Genomic DNA, 23745 nt, shown 5'->3' on the forward strand with positions numbered 1-23745 from the left:
TACAGCATGTTACTGTACATCCACTACGTTCCATTTTAGGCGCTTATTAGTGTCCAAATCTGCCATTTTTAACCCGTATACAGGTACGTGTGTAAAGGGCTATGCCACAGTGGTCCTCCTACCTGTCTTAATTGCTCAGTAAATCTGGCACAGAATCAGCTTCATGAGCTGCCAGCTTTGCCTTACACTGCATGGTCCCCTGAGAGTGCATTATGAGTGATCCCTCCACCTAATCGGCTGCCTTATCCTCCTCCGTTTCCTCACTGCACTGTTTGTCCATGTACAGTGACAGCTAGCCTAGGCACTTAACCACTGTCATCTCTGTCCTCTTCAGAAACACTTCAAATCATGACCAGGCTATATTATGTGATAGTCAATGCATGAACAGAGTGTAGATAGTGTACATACACAACATGACCAAAGGTATGTGGACACCTGCTCGTCGAACATCTAATTCCAAAATCATGGGCATTAATATGGAGTTGGTCCCCCCTTTGCTGCTATAACAGCCTCCACTCTTCTGGGAAGGCTTTCCACTAGATGTTGGAACATTGCTGCAGAGACTTTCTTCCATTCATCCACGTTCATTAGTGAGATTTGGCACTGGTGTTGGGCGATTAGGCCTGGCTCGCAGTCGGAGTTCCAATTCATCCCAAAGGTGTTCGATGGGGTTGAGGTCAGGGCTCTGTGCAGACCAGTCAAGTTCTTCCACACCGATCTCGATAAACCATTTCTGTATGGACCTCGCTTTGTGCACAAGGGCATTGTCATGCTGAAACAGGAAAGAGCTTTCCCCAAACTGTTGCCACAAAGTTGGAAGCACAGAATGGTCAAGAATGTCATTATATGCTGTAGCATTAAGATTTCTTTTCACTGGAACTAAGGGGCCTAGCCTGAACCATAAAAAACAGCCCCAGACAATTATTCCTTCACCAAACTTTACAGTTGGCACTATGCATTGGGGCAGGGAGCATCCTCCTGACATCCACCACACCCAGAATAATCCGTCGGACTGCCAGATGGGGAAGTGTGATTATCACTCCAGAGAATGTGTTTCCACTGCTCCAGAGTCCAATGGTGGCGAGCTTTACACCACTCCAGCCGACGTTTGGCATTGCGCATGGTGATCTTAGGCTTATGTGTGGCTGCTCGGCCATTGAAACCCATCTCATGAAGCTCCCGACTAACAGTTATTGTGTGATGTTGCTTCCAGAGACAGTGTGGAACTCGGTAGGGAGTGTTGCAACCGAGGAGAGACGCGCTTTAGCACTCGACGGTCCCGTTCTGTGAGCTTGTGTGGCCTACCACTTTTCGGCTGAGCCGTTGTTGCATCTAGATATTTCCACTTCACAATAACAGAACTTACATTTGACAAACTGACTTGTTAGAAAGGTGGCATCCTATGACTGTGCCACGTTGAAAGTCACTGAMTTCTTCAGTAAGGCCATTCTACTGCCAATGTTTGTCTGTGGAGATTGCATGGCTGTGTGCTCAATTTTATACACCTGTCAGCAACGAGTGTGGCTGAAATAGACGAATCCACAAATTTGAAGGGGTGTCCACATACTCTTGTGTATATACTGTATGCATGTATGAATGACAAAATATGTGGAAACATACTGTAGTAAAGATTGTACACATGCACACGGAGTTATACAGTATATTGACTGTAAACATAAATTAAAACTGGAGAGATTTGTTTTGATCCAATACTGTACAATCAGTCATCCAGTTAGTGTCTATTACCATGGCTATCGACAGTACATAGACTCATCTACCCTTTAGAATTCTTTGGAAGTGTATCAGAGTGAAAGGCTCCTTCCTGCTCATGGACAAACAAAATGGCCAAGCTAAATGTTCAGTACAGATATCTTCCCAGAAACACAATGGAATTCAATCTCAGTAAAGTGTCTAAATTAATTTTGCTTCAATCACTTTTCACTCTTTAAAATGTATAATACTCCTGTCCTCCACACAAGGCTAGTCAAAAAGAAAGACGTTTCACTGAATGTGATTAATTAATTTGACCATTCAATGAATAATAATACAGTCCAATGAAATGAAAGACAGTCATATTGTCAAGGTCTTTACAATGATATTACCTGTGATCACTTAGTTTAATAGAGTGAAAGGATGTTCGGTTAGAACTCACTGGCCACTATTGTCACATAAAGTAATCTGCTTCAAATGTGAATATTGTCCATGTATTTACAGCTAAAATCTTCAAAGCAGTTCCATTGAATATGAAATTAATGAATTTGTTTGTCAAGGTAAAATAAAGAAATAGAGAAATATCACTAAAAGCTTCTGTAATGAATCAACACAAACTTGGCATTCTATGAAATCCCAAGCAGCTCAGGAACCACCTCAATTCACTCTGCAATGATGGGAAAGTGGCTGTTGCCTGTCTGCAAGAAGAAACAAAGGACAACAAAAGTCAACAGTCATAGTATACCACTGTGCACACCTCGCAATTTCAATGTGGAAATTTGGGTAATATTTGATTGAGACGTTGATCAATTAAATTTCAACCATTTGTTAAATTCCCAATGTGTTATCACTAACTATGCTTTCAACTATCTAAAAACACAAAGATATTCCAATGGAAAAACAATATCTGATATCCTGATGCTTAGTCACCTTACCCTTATACATTATGTATCTACCTTTACCACTCCAGTGTCCCTACACATTGTAAATATGGTATTGGAACTGACCTTGTATACGTATAGTTTACTTACTTCTCGTGTTCTTCTTAATTCTTATTTTTATTTCTCGTGTGTTTGTTCTACCTCATGCTATTATTAGTACTACACTGATATTGATGAGTACATTAACTTGAAAGTTGATGTATTATCACTGTGCTTCATTTAATAGCACAAACAAAATACCTGCATTGTAGTTGATATTAGATAAAAAGTACATAGTGCAAGTGATCAATGCTGTTCGAGATTCAGCGCTGATTATTATAGCAATTGTGAAGATTTCCACAGACCTGCGACCTTTGCATGCCACAGTGCCTTCAGAAATTATTCACACCTTGACTTTTTTCCACATAATGTTGTGTTACAGCCTGAATTTGAAATTGATTCAATTGAAATGTTCCGTCACTGGCCTACACACAATACCCCATATGTTAAAGTAAATTGGAATTATCTTTTTTGAAACGTTTACAAATTCATTCAAAATGACAAGCTGAAATGTAAATGTGGTTAACAAGTCACACAATAACTTGCATGGACTCACTCTGTGTGCAATAATAGTGTTTAACATTCTTTTTTAATGACTTCAAACACAAAGACCAGGTTTTCCAGTGCCTCGCAAAGGGCATCTATTGATAGATGGGTACAAAAAAAATAGCAGACATTGAATATATATAATTTGAGTATGGTGAAGTTATTAATTACACTTTGGATGGTGTATCAATACACCCAGTCACTACAAAGATACAGGCGGAGAAGAAGGAAACCGCTCAGGGATTTCCCCATGAGGCCAATTGACTTTAAAACAGTTACAGAGTTTAATGGCTGTGATGGAACTGAAGATGGAAGTGAAAAACTGAAGATGGATCAACAACATTATTATTCCACAATACTCACCTAATTGACAGAGTGAAAAGAAGGAAGCTTGTACAGGATAAAAATATTCACAAACATGCATCCTGTTTGCAACAAGGCACTAAAATAATACTGCAAAGAATGTGGCAAAAAAAATCCCTTTTTGTCCTGAATACAAAAGTGGTTTGTTTGCGGCAAATCCAATGCAACACATTACTGAGTACCACTCTCCATATTTTCAAGCATAGTGGTGGCTGCATCATGTTATGGGTATGCCTGTAATCGTTAAGGACTGGGGAGATTTTTCGGGCAAAAAAAAGCAACAGAATGGAGGAAAACCTTGTTCAGTCTGCTTTCCACCAGATGCTAAACACAAGGCCAAATCTACACTGGAGTTGCTTACCAAGAACAAAGTGAATGTTCCTTAGTGGCCAAGTTATAGTTTGACTTAAATCTACTTGAGAATATATGGCAAGACCTGAAAATGGTTTTCTAGCAATGATCAACAACCAATTTGACAGAACTTGAAATTATTTTTTAAGAATAATGGGTAAATGCTGCACAATCCAGGTGTGGAATGCTCTTAGAGACTTACCCAGAAAGACTCACATCTGTAATCGCTGCCAAAGGTGCTTCTACAAATGACTGACTCGGGTGTGAATACTTATGTTAAATGAGACATGTCAGGAGGAATGGGCCCACTTGTTGTGGGAAGCTTGTGGAAGGCTACCTGAAACGTTTGACCCAAGTTAAACAATTTAAAGGCAATGCTACCAAATACTAATTGAGTGTATGTAAACTTCTGACCCAATGGGAATGTGATGAAAGAAATGAAAGCTGAAATAAATCATTCTCTTCTATTTTTCTGACATTTCACATTCTTAAAATAAAGTGGTGATCCTACCTGACCTAAGACAGGGAATTTTTACTAGGAGTAAATGTCAGGAATTGTGAAAAACGTAGTTTAAATGTATTTGGCTAAGGTGTATGTAAACTTCCGACTTCAACTCTATGTATTTTCAATTTTTAGTTAGAGCCCTGGGTTGAATTGAAACAATAGCTGTTGATGAATTTGCAAATGCTACAGTATTATAGGCTTCAATAGTATCATTGATGTATATAAGTGATACAGTATGGTTACATTTAAGTTGCTCTGTTAAACCAATCGTTTGGAATGACTTCAATAGTAACAGTCAATATATTTTGTTATTAAGACGTTTCCCAATAGTCATTCTCATGATAGCACATTGTTAGTAATCAGTGACGAATATAAAAGCTGGGCTTGGTTGAAACCCTGGATGGGAGACCAAATGAATAGCTGTAGATCAACTCTCCCGTAGGAAGTGCTGCCCAGCCAATAGTAAAAACAAATTCTAGTGTATATGAAGTTGAAGATCTGATATTGTTTCAAAGGTACAAATTCAACATTTTATACAAGGTTTGTCTAGGTTGAAAATGAGTTACAATGATGACATAATCCTGTGGTTGAAATTTCACCCTCAAAACAACAGTTTACATTGATTATTATTTTTCAGTTTTCATCAACGTGGACTCCATGTCACAATACGTTCACAAATTACATTGAAACAACATTGATTCAACCAGTGGGATATATCTGCCTCAGCAAGGGTGTTCATTCTCCTGCCATGTAATTAGGAAGGATGAAACCGGGAAGGAGAATGAACGTGCCAATGATTGTGGTTGCACTGCATGGGCCAGGATCGAGTTTGGGAAATCCTGTTCTAGAGCAGGGCTGTTCAATTCCGATCCTGGAGGGCTGAAACTACTTCTGGTTTTTGTTTCTTTCTACCCGGTAGTTAATTGCCCTGAATCAGTGCCTGATTAGGAGAGGATGAAAACCAGAAGTGTTTTTGCCCTCCAGGACCGACATTGAACAGCCCTGTTCTAGAGCGTACTTGAGTCTCTCACTATTTTTCTCTTTCTTCTCTCTCTTCTTGAACTAGCTGAAGGGCCCTCACATGTCATCTTGCAGAGGCTGAGAGGAAGAAGAAATCATCTCAGATATATCAGGTCTAAGGCAGAGCAAGTGCCTTTACTAACGGCAGAAATTGAGTAATTTTAGTTTGTGTCAGCCGCAACTTGTAATTTCAGACTTGTCTTGTAGGCTTCAGATCTTTCCGCGGCTGTACAGATGTGTCCATGGCAACATTGTGTCATGCTATTGTGCTGATTCTGATGAAAGCTACTGATGATTTGAGTCTTGTATTGTGTCCCTGTACTACTGTGTATATGAGGGTCAGAAAAGTAAGTGAAAGGAACCAAATGTACCTATGGACGACCTCGAATAAGAACAAGCTGCGATTTAAAGTACCCAAGATGCTCTCTGTCAAATAAAGTCTGTAGGAGTTATAGAAGGATAAAGAGTATCCAAGGACATAACAACATCAGTTTCTGCTCAGGAATGAGCTTTTCCAATAAATAAACCACTTCAAAATCCTCAGAAGAAAGAACTTTAACATTATTTCTAAAAGTAAACAGTTGCCGGAGGAGGATTATGGTTGAATATTTGCTCTGAAGATCAAAGGCGTTGCGTTACTGGAAAGGGGGCATGACCCTGCCCCGACCTCTAACAGTAACAGATGTGGACTGCGGTGTGGTCCCCCCAGTAATGGACCCTACTGCTGCTGTGGTTTCATTAGGGATTCTAGGGAACATCTGGCTCTGTCCTTCTATCACTCCTTCTCAGCAGCAGTTGGGACGTGACTCAGAGAGAGATGTCTACTCTCCAAGGAAGGTGGGTACTTATTAGAGGTCGACCGATTATGATTTTATTTTTCAACGCCGATACCGATTTATTGGAGGCCCAAGAAAAGCCGATGTCGATTAATCGGCCGATTTGTATAAATATATTTGTAATAATGACAATTACAACAATACTGAATGAACAATGAACACTTTTATTTTAACTTAAAATAATACATAAACAAATTCAATTTAGTCTTAAATAATGAAACACGTTCAATTTGGTTTAAATAATGCAGAAACACAGTGTTGGAGAAGAAAGTAAAAGTGCAATATGTGCCATGTAAAAAAGCTAGCGTTTAAGTTCCTTGCTCAGAACATGAGAACATGTGAAAGCTGGTGGTTCCTTTTAACATGAGTCTTCAATATTCCCAGTTAAGAAGTTTTAGGTTGTAGTTATTATATGAATTATGACACGTCGACTATTTCTCTCTATACCATTTGTATTTCATATACCTTTGACTATTGGATGTTCWTATAGGCACTTTAGTATTGCCAGCCRAATTTCGGGAGTTGATAGGCTTGAAGTCATAAACAGGCTGTGCCACAAGCACTGCTAAGAGCTGCTGGCAAACGCAGTAAAGTGCTGTTTGAATGAATGCTTACGAGCCGGCTGCTGCCTACCACCGCTCAGTCAGACTGCTCTATCAAATATCAAATCATAGACTTAATTATAATATAATAAACACACAGAAATACGAGCCTTAGGTCATTAATATGGTCAAATCCGGAAACTATCATTTCGAAAACAAAACGTTTATTCTTTCAGTGAAATATGGAACCGTTACATATTTTATCGAACGGGTGGTAACCCTAAGACTAAATATTGCTGTTACATTGCGCAACCTTCAATGTTATGTCATAATTATGTAAAATTCTGGCAAATGAATTACTGTCTTTGTTAGGAAGAAATGGTCTTCACACAGTCCGCAACAAGCCAGGCGACCCAAACTGCTGCATATACCCTGACTCTGCTTGCACTGAACGCAAGAGAAGTGACACAATTTTCCTATTTTCCAATTTTGCATGCTAACAAGAATTTATTTTAACTAAATATGCAGTTTAAAAGAATATATACTTCTGTGTATTGATTTTAAGAAAGGCGTTGATGTTTATGGTTAGGTACATATGTGCAACGACTGTGCTTTTTCCGCCAACGCACTTTTGTTAAATCATCACCCGTTTGGCGAAATTGAAGTAGGCAGGGATTCGATGATAAATTAACAGGCACCGCATTGATTATATGCAACGCAGGACAAGCTTGTTAACCTAGTAATATCATCAACCATGTGTAGTTAACTAGTGATTATGTGAAGATTGATAGTTTTTTATAAGATAAGTTTAATGCTAGCTAGCAACTTACCTTGGCTCCTTGCAGCCACAAGGTCCTTTTGATGATGCACCCGCATAACAGGTGGACAGCCTGCCACGCAGTCTCCTCGTGGATTGCAATGTAATCGGCCATAATCGGCATCCAAAAACGCAGATTACCGATTGTTATGAAAACTTGAAATTGTCCCTAATTAATCGGCCATGCCGATTCATCGATCGACCTCTAGTACTTATAGGTGGGTAGTACTAATGCTGAGGAGATCTAAGTTTAAGTCCAGCTTTTATTTTTCTAAGTGTGCCAATTCCTAGTATATCCTATCGTCTAATTAACATAATTTTGCATCTCCCACAACATAAAAATCAAGGCATGAAAAAAGACACACATTCTTGGATCTAATCATCACAACTCTTATCTAAATTATGTCGTCTGACGAACAGAATAACAAGGTTTCTCTGTAACTATAAATCCATTTATAACAGCACTTATAATACAATGAAACATATCAAAATTCATAGCTATTTATGAACTCTTAAAACAATCCAAACATGACAACTTAATTCACGTGCTAACATTCATTTTGTCAATTCAAGTTTCATCAGTCTTCACCCCTCCTGGCTTCAGTGAACCTAGGATTTCTGCGGGAATGTCTCTTCATCGAGATTTCCACAGGTGTGTTTGACCCCTGTGAAAGCCCATAGATGGTCTGTCAATCAAACAACGCCATACATCGTGATTGAGTCATCACACTGTGCTCCCATACTAGCCAGTCACAAGTATCACCTTCTCTCATTTTTACATTACATCACTAGGCAGGCCAATACTCCATCCCACCAAAACAGGCAGCTAGCAGGCAATCTTAAAAAAAAATATTACACCTTTATTTAACCAGGTAGGCTAGTTGAGAACAAGTTCTCATTTACAACTGCGACTTGGCAAGATAAAGCAAAGCAGTGTGACACAGACAACAACACAGAGTTACACATGGAGTAAACAATAAACAAGCCAATAACACAAACATCTTTTCAAACAGCTATTACACTTAAGGGCATTATCATACATTTCACAACCTCATAGTGTGGAAATACACACTATATATACAAAAGTATGTGGACATCCCTTCAAATGAGTGGATTCAGCTATTTCAGCCACACCCGTTGCTGACAGGTGTATAAAATCAAGCACGCAGCCATTGCAATCTCCATAGACAAACAGTAGAATGTCTGTACTGAAGAGCTCAGTAACTTTCAAAGTGGCATTGCCAGCCTGTTCAACCTCTCTTTCATATCGTCTGAGATCCCCAAGGATTGGAAAGCTGCCGCGGTCATCCCCCTCTTCAAAGGGGGAGACACCCTGGACCCAAACTGTTACAGACCTATATCCATCCTGCCCTGCCTATCTAAGGTCTTCGAAAGCCAAGTTATAATAACAATCACTACCATCTCGAATCCACCGTACCTTCTCCGCTGTGCAATCCGGTTTCCGAGCCAGTCACGGGTGCACCTCACCACGCTCAAGGTTACAACATATCATAACCGCCATCGATAAAAGACAGTACTGTGCAGCCGTCTTCATCACCTGGCCAAGGCTTTCGACTCTGTCAATCACCATATTCTTATCGCAGACAGCTCAGTAGCTTCGGTTTTCTGATGACTGCCTTGCCTGGTTCACCAACTACTTTGACACACTGAGTTCAGTTGTGTCAAATCGAGTGGCATGTTGTCCGGGCCTCTGCAGTCTCTATGGGGTACCACAGGTTCAATTCTCGGGCTGACTCTTTTCTCGTATATATCAATGATGTTGCTCTTGCTGCGGCGATTCCCTGATCCACCTCTACGCAGACGACACCATTCTGTTAACTTCTGTCCCTTCCTTGGACACTGTCTATCTAACCTCCAAACGAGCTTCAATGCCATTACAACACTCCTTCCGTGGCTCCAACTGCTCTTTAACCTAGTAAAACCAAATGCATGTTTTCAACCGTGTCGCTGCTGCACTGTGCCCGCCCCGACTAGCATCACCACCCCGGACAGTTCCGACCTAGAATATTGGACATCTATAAATACTAGGTTCTGGCTAGACTGTAAACTCTCCTTCCAGACTCATATTAAACATCTCCAATCCAAAATCAAATCTAGAATCGGCTTTCTATTTCGCAACAAAGCCTCCTTCACTCACGCCGCCAAACTTACTCTAGTAAAACTGACATCCTACCGATCCTCGACTTCGCGATGTCATCTACAAAATAGCTTCCAATACTCTACTCAGCAAACTAGATGCAGTTTTACATAGTGCCATCCGTTTTGTTACTAAAACACCTTATACCCACCCACCACGCGACCTGTATGCTCTAGTCGGCTGGCCCTCGATACATATTCGTCGCCAGACCCACTGGCTCCAGGTCATCTATAAGTCCATGCTAGGTAAAGCTTATCTCAGTTCACTGGTCACGATAACAACACCCACCCTAGCACGCGCTCCAGCAGTATATCTCACTGATCATCCCCAAAGCCAACAACCTCATTGCCACCCTTCCTTCCAGTTCTCTGCTGCCTTAGACTGGAAACGAATTCCAAAAATCGCTTGAAGTTGGAGACTTTTATTCCCTCACCAACTTTAAACATCTGACTATTACACGCAACGATCGCTGCAGCTTACAAAGTCCATCTGGATAAATAGTCCCACCTCAATATTACCTACCCCAATCCCATAACTGTTTCCTTTATATTTAACTTTTCCTGCTCTTTTGAACAACCAGTATCTCTACTTGCACATTGATCATCTGATGATTATCACTCCAGTGTTAAATCTTCTAAATTGTAATTATGCCTCCTATGGCCTATTTATTGTCCTACCTCCTCATGCTCTTCGCACCAAGTATATAGACTCTTTTTTTCATACTGTGTTATATGACTTGTTATGGTTGACTCCATCGTGTAACTCTGTGTGTTGTCTTCACACTGCTATGCTTATCTTGGCCCAGGTCCGCAGTTGTAAATGAGAAACTTGTATCTCAATTAGCACTACCTGTTAAAAAAGGTGAAAAAAAAAAAAAAAAAAAAAAAAAATAGGATGCCACCTTTCCAACAAGTCAGTTTGTCAAATGTCTGCTCTGCTAGAGTTGCCCTGGTTAACTGTACGTGCTGTTATTGTGAAGTAGAAACATTTATGAGCAACAACTGCTCAGCCGCGAAGTGGTATGCCGTACCAGCTCACAGAACGGGACCTACGAGTGCTGAAGTGTGTAGCGCGTAAAAACGTATGTTCTCGGTTGCGACACTCACTACCGAGTTTGAGTTAGAGTTTATTTTATTTTTACAGGGACAGTGCACATTAATCAACGTTTCAGTAAAAGTGCTGGTTTTAGCCAGCCGGCTAATTTTCAACCGCAGTCCCTGGGCAGGTTATTAAAAACAATTACAATATGGACAATCATTGAGCAGTGAGCACACGCAGAGCAACATAGGACAAGCAAGAAATAGCATACAGACAGAGCAACATAGGACAAGCAAGACATAGCATACAGACAGAGCAACATAGGACAAGCAAGACGTAGCATACAGACAGAGCAACACAGAACAAAAAGCAGCAAGACAAAATTCATAAAAGCAACAAAGTGTTTCCACACATCACAAGCTACAGACAACAGACAACATGGAAAGCGGCAATACACAGCTAGGGATTATGTTCACAAATCTGATTGACCTTTAGCCATGTCTTCATGCGTTTTGTGAAAGTGTGATATGTGGTGCAGTTACGTATGTGTGTCTGATGGCAGTGTATTCCAGACATGGGAAGCTCTCACAGAGAAAGCGGATTTACTAAAGGTGCTTTTCCTTAAGGGAACTATACAGTCACCTCTCATGGCAGACCTTGTGGATCTGCTGCCATATGTTTGGGTTTTCTGTTTAACAAAAATACTGAGTGGAGGGGGAGCCAGGCCATTTAGGATCTTGAATACAAGACATGCGTCGATGTATTGCACAKGATTTTCCCAACTCAGGAGCTCATGCTTTCTGAGGATGTAACAGTGATGATGGCTATTGGGCTTCCTATCAAGCACTTTGAGAGCCTGTTTGTAGACAGACTGAATAGGTTTTAATGTTGCACAGCAAGCTTGGGCCCAACTAGTCAAGCAGTATGTTAAGTGGGGGAGTATCATAGAGTTGAAGTACAGTTTTGCTACCTCTGTAGTCAAACAATTTCGTATAAATCGAAAATTAGCTAGGTTGAATTTGGTTATTTGAATTACCTTTTTCACATGCTTTTTAAAAGAGGTTAGAATCAAGAATGATGCCAAGGTACTTAAAATCAGATACCATCTTGAGCTTCTCCCCTGACACATAGACATCTGGCTCAGTAGCATCTGTTGCCCTCTTTGTGAAGAACATGCAAACAGTTTTTTTCACATTGAGATGCAAACACAAGTCACTGAGCCACTTTGTAACCTGGACCATTACAGTAGTGAGTTCTTGTGCAGCTTGTTGTTTGCTCTTTGCATGCACATATATCACTGTATCATCTGCATACATTTGAACTTCAGACCCAGTACAGACAGAAGGTAGATCGTTAATGTACAGGCTGAACAGGAGGGGCCCCAGTATTGACCCTTGGGGCACGCCCACATCCTAGCTAAGAGTGGGTGACAGCTCATTGCTCACTCTGACACACTGAGTTCCAAACTGGCTCTGGAAGCAATGTCAGCACAATAACTGTTTATTGAGAGCTTCATGGAAAGGGTTCCCATGGCCGAGCAGCCGCAAACAAACCTAAGATCACCATGCGTAATGCCTAGCGTGGGCTAACAGTGTTTACCAATCTTGGTCCTGGGACATCAATGGTTACACATTGTAACTAATAGACTAAAAACAGGATTTAACTAGTTAAAGGCTGATTTGTAATTCATATATACAGAAATATAATTTTTTTAAACAGTACACTACACTTCCTATGCATTATGTAAATACTCTAAAAAGCAGTTCATCTCAGTATCTAATGCCCTTCATCTGCATTGATCTGATAAACAGGATAGGTGTAGTATTTCATCAAATGAAAGACTTAATTTCAACCAGTAGAGAATGTTCTTTATTGAAAGAAGTTCATTATAAAGTGTTATAAATATATATATTATAATTGTAGTATTATAAATACAAGTTCAATATGTACTTCAATGCACATCTGTTGTGCATTATAAAACAGAGGAAGAAAGAGGAGACGGCGAGAGAGGTGTAAAAGAAAGAAAGGGAAAGAGGTAAGACATAGGAGCAGGGAAGGCAGCATATGATTAATAAATCACAGTGCTACCCTAATATTCTCTCGGTTCATCACATTTACATAATAGTGTCTATAGTTGGCCCAAAGGTTATCTTCAAAGCAGGTGAGGTGGCGATGATGGGACTGGGGGTTGGCATCCTCTCTCACATCAAAACATGTCTGCAGACGAGAGACAGATAGCATGTTTAACTTCTTGAGGGCAGGGGGCAGCATTTTCACTTTCGGAAAAATAGCATGCCAAAATTCAACTGCTTGCTACTCATCCCCAGAATATAAGATATGCATATTATTAGTAGATTTGGATAGAAAACACTCTGAAGTTTCTAAAACTGTTTGAATCATGTCTGCGAGAATAACAGAACTTATGTAGCAGGCAAAACCCTGAGGACAAACCATTCAGAATTTGTATTTTTTTTATGTCAACTCATTGAAAAGACAGTTTCTTAGAGACACCAGATTTCTAATGGACTTGCTTGCAGTTCCTACCGCTTCCACTGGATGTCACCAGTCCTTGGAAATCGGTTGAGGTTATTCCTTTGTGTAGTGAAGAAGTAGGGCTATCGTAAATGAGGGTCACATGAAGTACATTTTTTGAGAGAGTCACGTTACGAAAAAAGTTGCGTCAGTTTGTATTGAACACAGATCATCCCGTCTTCAAATTGATCGATTTATTAATTAACGTTTAAAAATACCTAATGTTGTATTGCAAAAGTAGTTTGAAATGATTTGGTAAAGTTTACATGTAACTTTTGATATATATTGTAGTGACTTGGCGAAAGTTGGAAGCTGTGTTTTTCTGGATGAAACGGTCCAAATAAATTGACATTTTGGATATATATCGACGAAATTAATCGAACAAAAGGACCATTTGTGATGTTTATGGGACATATTGGAGTGCCAACAAAAGAATTTAGTCAAAAGTAAGGCATGATTTATATTTTATTTCTGCGTTTTGTGTCGTGCTTGCAGTGTTGAATTATGCTACTCTCTTTGTTTACTGTTGTGCTATCATCAGATAATAGCATCTTATGCATTCGCCGAAAAGCCTTTTTGAAATCTGACATGTTGGCTGGATTRACAACGAGTGTAGCTTTAATTTGGTATCTTACATGTGTGATTTAATGAAAGTTTGATTTTTATATCATGTTATTTGAATATGGCGCGCTGTATTTTCCCTGGCTATTGAAGTTTGCGTCCCACCTGCCCCAGAGAAGTTAAGCCTTGTGTTTTAATTTTTTTATTCTAACATTGTTAGTCATCATAATAATCAGGAGGTYAAATGCAAAATTGTCCTTGGATAATTAACTATGGGACTATTGCATCTCTATCTGTATTTCAATGTAAAGAATCTCTTTAGTAGTACTTCCTGTTGACCTGACCAAGTGACCGCTCACCTCTGATCATGCTGTGCCCTCTATGTAGCCAGTTCAGATGCGGGAGGGGTTTACCGACACAGCTGATATACCCTAGAGGATTAAGGGAGAAGAGGAGTACTATAGTACTTTTCTGAGTGTCTGTGTTGGTATATGAGTGAAGGAGAGAGACTTATTGAGAAAATGAGGTAGTTCAACAGGAATCTGTGTGTGTAGCCTCACCTGGTGGCCACACCACACTAAGTGGCTGCAGAGTACTTTATGCAAAAAAACATGAATGGACACACGAGGACAAACAATATAGCGTAGTTATAGAAATAATGAATTGTATTACTATTCTCCATGGTTGGCCCTCTTGCCTATTCTTTGAAGGTAGAAGGAGCCACAGTTATACACCTGAGCCTCCTTACTGCACAACACAATCCATCAATCAGATAGATACATGAGTGTGTAGGTGTGGGTTATAGGGTGTCTATTTGTTCTACATTTTTAAAATAGCCTTATTTGTTTTTGTACAGACATCACACCCTTACCTAAACAGCACCCTCACCTGAGAAGTAGAAATCAAAGGGAGATAAACTGGGAATTGAATAACTGCAGTTGACATATGTAGCTAAGTAAATGGAAGAATAGTCTTATTACAATGTGAATGATTCTTAAAATAGCCTTTGGTTGTGCATAGTGTAGTCTATGGTGTTGCCAGGGAACAGCACCCTCATCGAAGAAGTAGGAGGTGAAGATCTCCCGCACACGGATTGCCTCTCTTGCTACGTTGTTGGACCCCATCCTTGAAACATCCTGCCGAGCAGCAGACTTCTCCTCTGGCACATGGCGGCGAGTTGCAGAACCCCTCCTGGTCCCCGCGTCCATTCTCGGGAAGTTATGCAGGACACAGGTAGCCTTCACACACCTGAATTCGTCCAGGAGGCAGTCCCAGATGGCCCTGGTCACCCAGTCTTGCTGTGCCCTACACGTTAACTGTAGGCAATCGTTTTGAAGGAATCTCCAGCTACAAGGTAGGAATATGGAAGACAATGTAATTTTTAGACTTTTACATCACCAGGTCATTGTGGATTATTAAAGTATAATATCCCTGATAACAAATCATGATAACATTGGATTGATAGATGCATGGGCACACATATGTGCATGTGTATCATGTGACAATAACAGGATCATATCATAGCATCACAAATTAATACATTAAAACCACTTGAAGCTTGATGATGAGTTGATCATTTCAAATCAAATAAAAGTTTATTTGTCACGTGCGCCGAATACAACAGGTGTAGACCTTAAAGTGAAATGCTTACTTACAGGCTCTAACCAATAGTACAAAAAAGGTGTTAGGTAAACAATAATAAGTAAAGAAATAAAACAACAGTAAAAAGACAGTGAAAAATAACAGTAGCGAGGCTATAAAATTAGCGAGGCTACATACAGACACCGGTTAGTCAGGCTGATTGAGGTAGTATGTACATGTAGATATGGTTAAAGTGACAATGCATATATGATGAACAGAGAGTAGCAGTAGCGTAAAAGAGGGGTTGGGGGGGGGGTACAAAATGCAAATAGTTCGGGAAGCCATTTGAATACCTGTTCAGGAGTATTTATGGCTTGGGGGTAAAAACTGTTGAGAAGCCTTTTTGTCCTACACTTGGCACTGCGGTACCGCTTGCTATGCGGTAGTAGAGAGAACAGTCTATGACTGGGGTGGCTGGGGTCTTTGACAATTTTTAGGGCCTTCCTCTGACACCGCCTGGTGTAGAGGTCCTGGATGGCAGGCAGCTTAGCCCCAGTGATGTACTGGGCCGTACGCACTACCCTCTGTAGTGCCTTGCGGTCGTAGGCCGAGCAATTGCCGTACCAGACAGTGATGCAATCCGTGAGGAGGCTCTCGATGTTGCAGCTATATAAGCTTTTGAGCATCTCAGGACCCATGCCAAATCTTTTTAGTTTCCTAAGGGGGAATAGGCTTTTTCGTGCCCTTTTCATGACTGTCTTGGTGTGTTTGGACCATTCTAGTTTGTTGTTGATGTGGACACCAAGGAACTTGAAGCTCTCAACCTGCTCCACTTCAGCCCCGTCGATGAGAATGGGGGCATGCTCGGGCCTCCTTTTCCTGTAGTCCACAATCACCTCCTTAGTCTTGGTTACGTAGAGGGTAGTTATTCTAGCACCACCCGGCTAGGTCTCTGACCTCCTCCCTATAAGTCGTCTCGTCGTTGTCGGTGATCAGGCCTACCACTGTCATCTGCAAACTTAATGATGGTGTTGGAGTCGTGCCTGGCCGTGAAGTCGTGGGTGAACAGGGAGTACAGGAGGGGACTGAGCACGCACCCCTGGGGAGCTCCAGTGTTGAAGATCAGTGTGGCAGATTTGTTGCTACCTACCCTCACCACCTGGGGGCGGCCCGTCAGGAAGTCCAGGATCCAGTTGCAGAGGGAGGTGTTTCGTCCCAGGATCCATAGCTTAGTGATGAGCTTTGAGGGTACTATGGTGTTGAACGCTGAGCTGTAGTCTATGAATAGCATTCTCACATAAGTGTTACTTTTGTCCAGGTGGGAAAGGGCAGTGTGGAGTGCAATAGAGATTGCATCATCTGTGGATCTGTTTGGGCGGTATGCATATTGGAGTGGGTCTAGGGTTTCTGGGATAATGGTGTTGATGTGAGCCATTACCAGCCTTTCAAAGCACTTAATGGCTACAGACGTGAGTGCTACGGGTCTGTAGTCATTTAGGCAGGTTGCCTTTGTGTTCTTGGGCACAGGCACTATGGTGGTCTGCTTGAAACATGTTGGTATTACAGACTCAATCAGGGACATGTTGAAAATGTCAGTGAAGACACTTGCCAGTTGGTCAGCGCATGCTCGGAGTACACGTCCTGGTAATCCGTCTGGCCCCTCAGCCTTGTGTATGTTGACCTGTTTAAAGGTCTTACTCACGTCGGCTACGGAAAGCGTGATCACACAGTCGTCCGTGTGATCAGCTGTGCAGTGCTAAGGCAAAAACAAAATTGTGGACACCTTTGAGTCCCCAGGAACAGGACTGAGAACCACTGCTCTTCATATGTAGACAGGCTTTCATAGCTCTCTTTATCTGAGGACAGAAAACCTCACAAGAAACAGACTTCATTATAGTCAAATTTCACCGCACAGAATATTATGTTACTATTTTCTCCGTCCTCACTTCTAGGGACAGGACCTACACAAAAGTACCTGCCCTGTCCAGAATAGCCTGCACTCTCACTTTGACAGTTGGAGCTGCTATCCTTTCACCCTCCTCCATGTCTGTTAGCTAGCTACCAACAAATGCATTTGGAGTTTGTTTTTTACAGTGATAAATATATCAAGATAGCTAGCTAATACGAAGTTAACTAGCTAAGTGAATTAAATATCACCAGCTACCTATCGATACAGTATGGGAAGTTGGCTAGTTAGCTAACTAGCCAACTAGCTAGCTCATTTGCGTTAGCCTACACTGTAGCTAGTTAGCTAATAATGCATTGTTATTTTTTTACATTTTCAAAATGTATTTTCTTACTTGAATAGGTTCTCCCAGCCATTTGGACAATTGGAAACAGGGCAGCAAAGTTTGTTTGTCACCAGAGCGTTTTCGAGGATATTACTATTGAACTATGTACCCATTTAATAACCAGACCTTCATACAAACTTGCTATGCTATGCTGAATTCTTGACGCACAATCGAACATGCTATATGCTGCCAAATGCTGCCAATACGCCCACAAGCGAGTCACAATGGGCGGCCTAAGCGACACGTGGAAATGTACCTCTATCTAGTGTACAGCACAGTAATCGCCCAACATCAGTGCCCACCTCACTAATGCTCTTGTGGCTGAATGGAAGCAAGTTCCCGCAGCAATGTTCCAACATCTAGTGGAAAGCCTTCCCAGAAGAGGCTGTTATAGCAGCAATTGGGGGACCAACTCCATATTAATGCCCATGATTTTGGAATTAGATGTTCGATGAGCAGGTGTCCACAAACTTTTGGTCATGTAGTGTATATATAAATTCAGGAAAATCACGTTTGTGACTGCACTTGGCCTTTAAGAGCTTGACTTGACATAAACAGGGGGTATACTGAACAGCTCAAACATGCAAAAGCCTCACATGGTAAATCTATAGAGTTTTCCTCAAACACAGCCAGTTAGCCAGGCAGGCAGTCCCCCCTGGGGTAGTGTATCTCTCTATCACTACATCGCTCTCTCCCATTTGATATGATTGATCATTACACAAACCCCAGACGAGAGTTATTTTGATTAGACCCCACACAAGAACAGAATCGGTAAACAACAACAAAATAATTAGGCTACACACTCTCTACTTTAACTTCAGTCAGATCTGGCCTCATCACATGTGACCATCACACCATGAGCACTGCTTAGTGTTGCAGATCAAATCCCTTGGATATTTTAACACTGCCATAAATGGAGTTAGGTACATTTATGGACATCATCATTTTCTTCTTGTCACTTGAGTATGTGTTAATAACACTATTATAATGATTTACCTGTTATTGTATATTTGCGTGGCTGGGTGGTCTATGCAGCTATAATATGTTTGTGCTAATGCTCTCACAACAAACCAAGCATAATGAACAGTAGAACACCACATTGTCAGCGTGGGGCCTCTCTCTCATTTGCAGGGCCTCTCCCTGCAAACTGTTTGTAAAGGAAATAGGTTTATACTTATAGGTGTATTGTTACAGGTTTTGTTTTTGCGATGGACTTTAGCGTGTATAGATCATTAGCACGTACTCTGTAGTGTGCGCCAATTGGTGTCACCTCGTTGGTCAGTATATGTTACACCTGTGCTGGTTGCCATCTTGTTAGTGGTAAGGTGTTTCACCTGTGCTAGCCCAGGTGATATTTAAGAGTGGCTAGCCCAGTGCCCTGAGAGATGTGGAGGGTCAACACCATTAGTTGGCGTGGCATAATTTGAGTGACAAACAATCCTTTATCTGATTTTGCGCCACCTTTTTTGTTGTTGTATTTATTCATTTTATTTTACTAGGCAAGTCAGTTAAGAACAAATTCTTATTTTCAATGATGGCCTAGGAACAGTGGGTTAACTGCCTTGTTCAGGGGCAGAACGACAGATTTTTTTTAACCTTGTCAGGGATTTGATCTTGCAACCACTCGGTTACTAGTCCAACACTCTTACCACTAGGTTACCTGCCACCCCAGTTTGCCTCCTGTTTTGGTGTAGGTTGTTCTTTTGTTTGCCTCTTCTTGGGCAAATTGAGTGGGTGTTCATGGTGAGTGTCTTTTAGGTTGCAGTTGTTGTTGCTAGTCAACTTTCAGTGGACACCCCCATGAGTGTCTTTCAGAACTCCTCCTAAAACCCCACCTGTATCATTTTGGTTGTTGGTCAGTGACTCTTTGTTAGTTCCCCATTTTGGTGTTTGCTGGGGAACGTAACAGGTATTGATCCTTCTTGGGTCTTCTGGTGGGCAAGGAACTGCAGTATGAGATGGTGGCAGCCAGAGTGTTTCCTGAATGGCACTACTTTTCAACGTGGTGCCCGTTTAGTATGATATGTTTTGTTACATTATGAATGAAATATCATCATACAATATCATTGGAGGACTTATAGTATTATACGCCATTCCCGGTTGTACAATCAGATATGGATGAAGCCACTTAACATATTTCTTGAGGACGTATAGTACTATACGTCTTTCTCTGAGACCAGGTTGCGTGTAACATCAAAGGTGCATTATGTGGAGAATTTACGCTGGTGGTAAGGTGAACTAACGACAAGGTAGGGATAAATTATGTGAAAGGTTAGGCAAACTGAAATGACACAAGTTAGGTGAATAAATGTAGCAGGTTAGTTAAATTGGGTTAGGTTTACAATAAGGGTTAGGGAAAAATGCTACAGTTGTCCCCAAAGCAACTTGAACATGCAACCTATGGATTGCTAGAAGGTCCCGGATCACGCCGACCCATTCTCCCCGACCAACGCCCTACTTTTTCTGTCTAAATTAACTAGACCATAAGTAGTTATCATAGGTCTTGCAGGTGCTCAGAAATAGTATGTTTTGTATGGCTCTGAGGTCAGGCTGTACCCTAGTCAAAAGTAGTGCACTACATATAAGGAATAGGATGCCATTTAGGATGTAGCTAGAGAGATGGATGTGGTGCAGAGATGAGAGAAGTCAACCACTAGACTAGTATCTTACTACTACTACAATGTGGTCCCTGAGTTCTGTGAGATCAGTCTGTTAGAGAGAATATGGCTGGGTCATCGCCAGAGTGTAAGTAACAGTCTCAGTCCTGCTGACTGTCACCATGGAGGGGTGGGAAGGCGACGGTAATGGATTGTGGATGTCTTCAGTGTCTACTAAAACTCAACCCAAGCCCTATAGAATTTGTAGAAAATAGATTACAGTAATTAAACGTTGATGCATCTGGTAAGGATAGGGTTAGCTGCTCATACTGTATGTATGGCTAAAATGTCAGTCTTTCATACAGTTGTAGAACAGTCATTAAAATATTGCTTCATTTTGAAGGAAGAAATGAAAGTTGTTGACGTCAGTATGTACATGTGACGTATCATTATACCGCTTTGTGCCTGAAAAGTCAATCGCTAATGGAGAACATTACACAAATTATATTGTCAGTCAGATTAACTGAAAGATTGAGGATGAGTAGAGATCTGATTGAAATAGGCACTCATCACAATCACCATATCTCTTTGCTTGCGATGACATGTCCTTATCCCACTGCGCCTTTAGTGTCACTCATTCTACTGCTACCCATTGAGAGATGAGAGACAGGGGAGTAGCTGACATTTCCATAATCTTACAGGAATGGTGGAATCGCCCTAGTTTCATTTAAACCAAAGCACAGCTCTGTGCTAAAGAATATTCTTATCTCCACTGTGGTTGAGTTCATAAAGGGTGAAGCACATTTATCTGTCTGTCACCTGGATGGTGAAAGCACCATCACTTGATATACCCCAATTAAATGTCATTGAATTTGCTTGTCCTTTTAACATCGGTCAGATCACAAACCGTTATAGTGGGTTGTTTTCACTGCTGAATGTACCCCATATTGTCCCTTGGTTCTATTGGTTCTTCACAACTCTTTGAGTAACAGCCTGATGTATATAATTATGAGGTGACTAGGGTTTATGATTTTCAGAATGAGCTCAAAAGCTATTCATCCACCAGGGGATTTGACCGAGGCAAGTGGCTCATTATAATAACGAAAAATGCTTATAAAGTCGTGTGTATCATCACTAATTGGATGTGTGGATCCAGTTCGCCAGTCATAGGACTGAACTGTGACCCCGCATGGCATTTGCAAACTGACAAGCCATGAACCCCATTCCAGAACCTTTCAGTTGGTTTAAAGACCTTAATGATGTGTCAGTGGGTCTAGAACGGAGGGTCCAGGCCGGGACCAGGGGTAACGCTGAACCCTCCCCATCCCTGACTGATATAACACAACTAAATTATTCAGTTGAAGTAATAGTCTTTGATGAAATATTCATTATTCTGTAATGAGGGATGTATTGATTTAAATAGCAGCACTTTGTGCAAAGCCTTTGGCCTCCATTGTAGGAAAGAAAGGGCACATTAGAAGAGCATGAATGGTGCTTCAGTGAACATTCCGTATGTTTTTCCGAAATATTATTTTTCTTGATCACTGTTTACATTTTATCATGACGGTGTAGAAATGTTAAAATAATGTAGGAGACTATAACACAATAGATATGGTAGGAGAAAATCCAAAGAACAACCAACCTGAATTTGTTTTTGTTGAGAGAGCCTATGCTCTTACAARGGAAAGTATAGGGGCATACTGAATTCTAGCTCCCAGGATGCAATTCCTATGGCTTCCACYGGGTGTCAGCAGTCTATGTTCAAGGTTTCAGGCTTGTAACTTCCAAAACAAATAAGAAATATGAGTTTTATTAGAAGGACACAGTCTTGAAAATTAGTTGTATGTACCTAAATCTTAGGTCTATTGAGGGATGTAATATATGTGAAGTGAATATATAATAAAAAGCAGATCCATAGTCAGTCATATATGAATGATGGTTAAAACCATTTCTCTTCATTCTATTTATTATTTCACCTTTATTTAACCAGGTAGGCCAGTTGAGAACAAGTTCTCATTTACAACTGCGACCTTTAACTTTTTAACCCATAGGCAAAATTTAACAGATGCACAGAACAAGAAGAGAAAAAAGGTTGGTTCCTGTATTTTGAAAAAGTACTTTCATGTAAAATGTTGTCCTAACCAAGCACATAACTTTACATTCTGAAACAAGATAGCCTTTCAAAGTGTATGGCAAAGGGAACAAAAATACATTATGTGCAAGGTAAAGTGGACTCTCTCTCTTGTTGCATGACATGTAATAATCTTTGCATTTAGCTATTTAAAGTCACTGGAAAGCACCATAAACAACACTTTAGGAACTTTCCTGTGTTGTGCCGGAGGTACCCAGCAAACCAAAATTGGTTCTGTGAAAGTTTGTTAGGTCACGGCAAATATTCTCATAACACAACTGAGCGGTTGTGGTAACCATTAGAATGTTCGACTGATTTTGAAAGAATGTTCCTATAATACATTTAATCCCAGAACTTTCACAGAACCAATGTTGGAACAGTCTGGTGAGAACGTTGTGGGGACATCACAAAGATATGTTCCCAAAACACAAAAAACTGGCCAGTTGTGCAGATGATTCTACAATGTTTCTCTTAGTGCAAAAAAAACTATCACCTGATGTTACAAGAACATTTCCAGAGCACATTTCATCTGTTATTCAAAGGTTCCCAGAATGTTTCATTAGGTTGTGGTAACATTGTGGGGACATGACAAGATATGTTCCCAAAACACAAAAACTGTCCAGTTGTGCTGATTATTACAATGTTTCTATTAGATTGGGGAAAAAAACATTCACCTGATGTTGTAAGAACATTCCCAGAACACATTTCTAAGTTCCTAAAACATTTATTTAATTTGTGGGAACTTTGTGGGGATAGGAGAGATGTTCCCAAAACACAAACTGTCCACTTGTGCTGACATTCAGATGTTTGTATCAGGGTGCAAAAGAATATGTGCAGGAATGTTGACAAAAGCCTGAGATGATCAGTTGTGATTACATTCATGCAATGCTTAAGATAGGTTGCACAGGACATTCCCTTCAGACAGTTTATTATGACGTTAATAGCATCAGTTTTATTTTTAGAACTTCTTAGGGCTAGGGTCCTTTTTTCTCAATTTCTGCTTGACTGATGTGCCCAAAGTAAACTGCCTGTTGCTCAGGCTCTGAAGCCAGGATATGCGTATAATTGGTACCATTGGAAAGAAAATACTTTGACGGTGTAGAAATGTTAAAATAATGTAGGAGACTATAACACAATAGATATGGTAGGAGAAAATCCAAAGAACAACCAACCTGAATTTGTTTTT

The sequence above is a fragment of the Salvelinus sp. IW2-2015 genome, linkage group LG19 (assembly GCF_002910315.2).
Source record: "Salvelinus sp. IW2-2015 linkage group LG19, ASM291031v2, whole genome shotgun sequence".
Lineage (NCBI taxonomy): Eukaryota > Metazoa > Chordata > Actinopteri > Salmoniformes > Salmonidae > Salvelinus > Salvelinus sp. IW2-2015.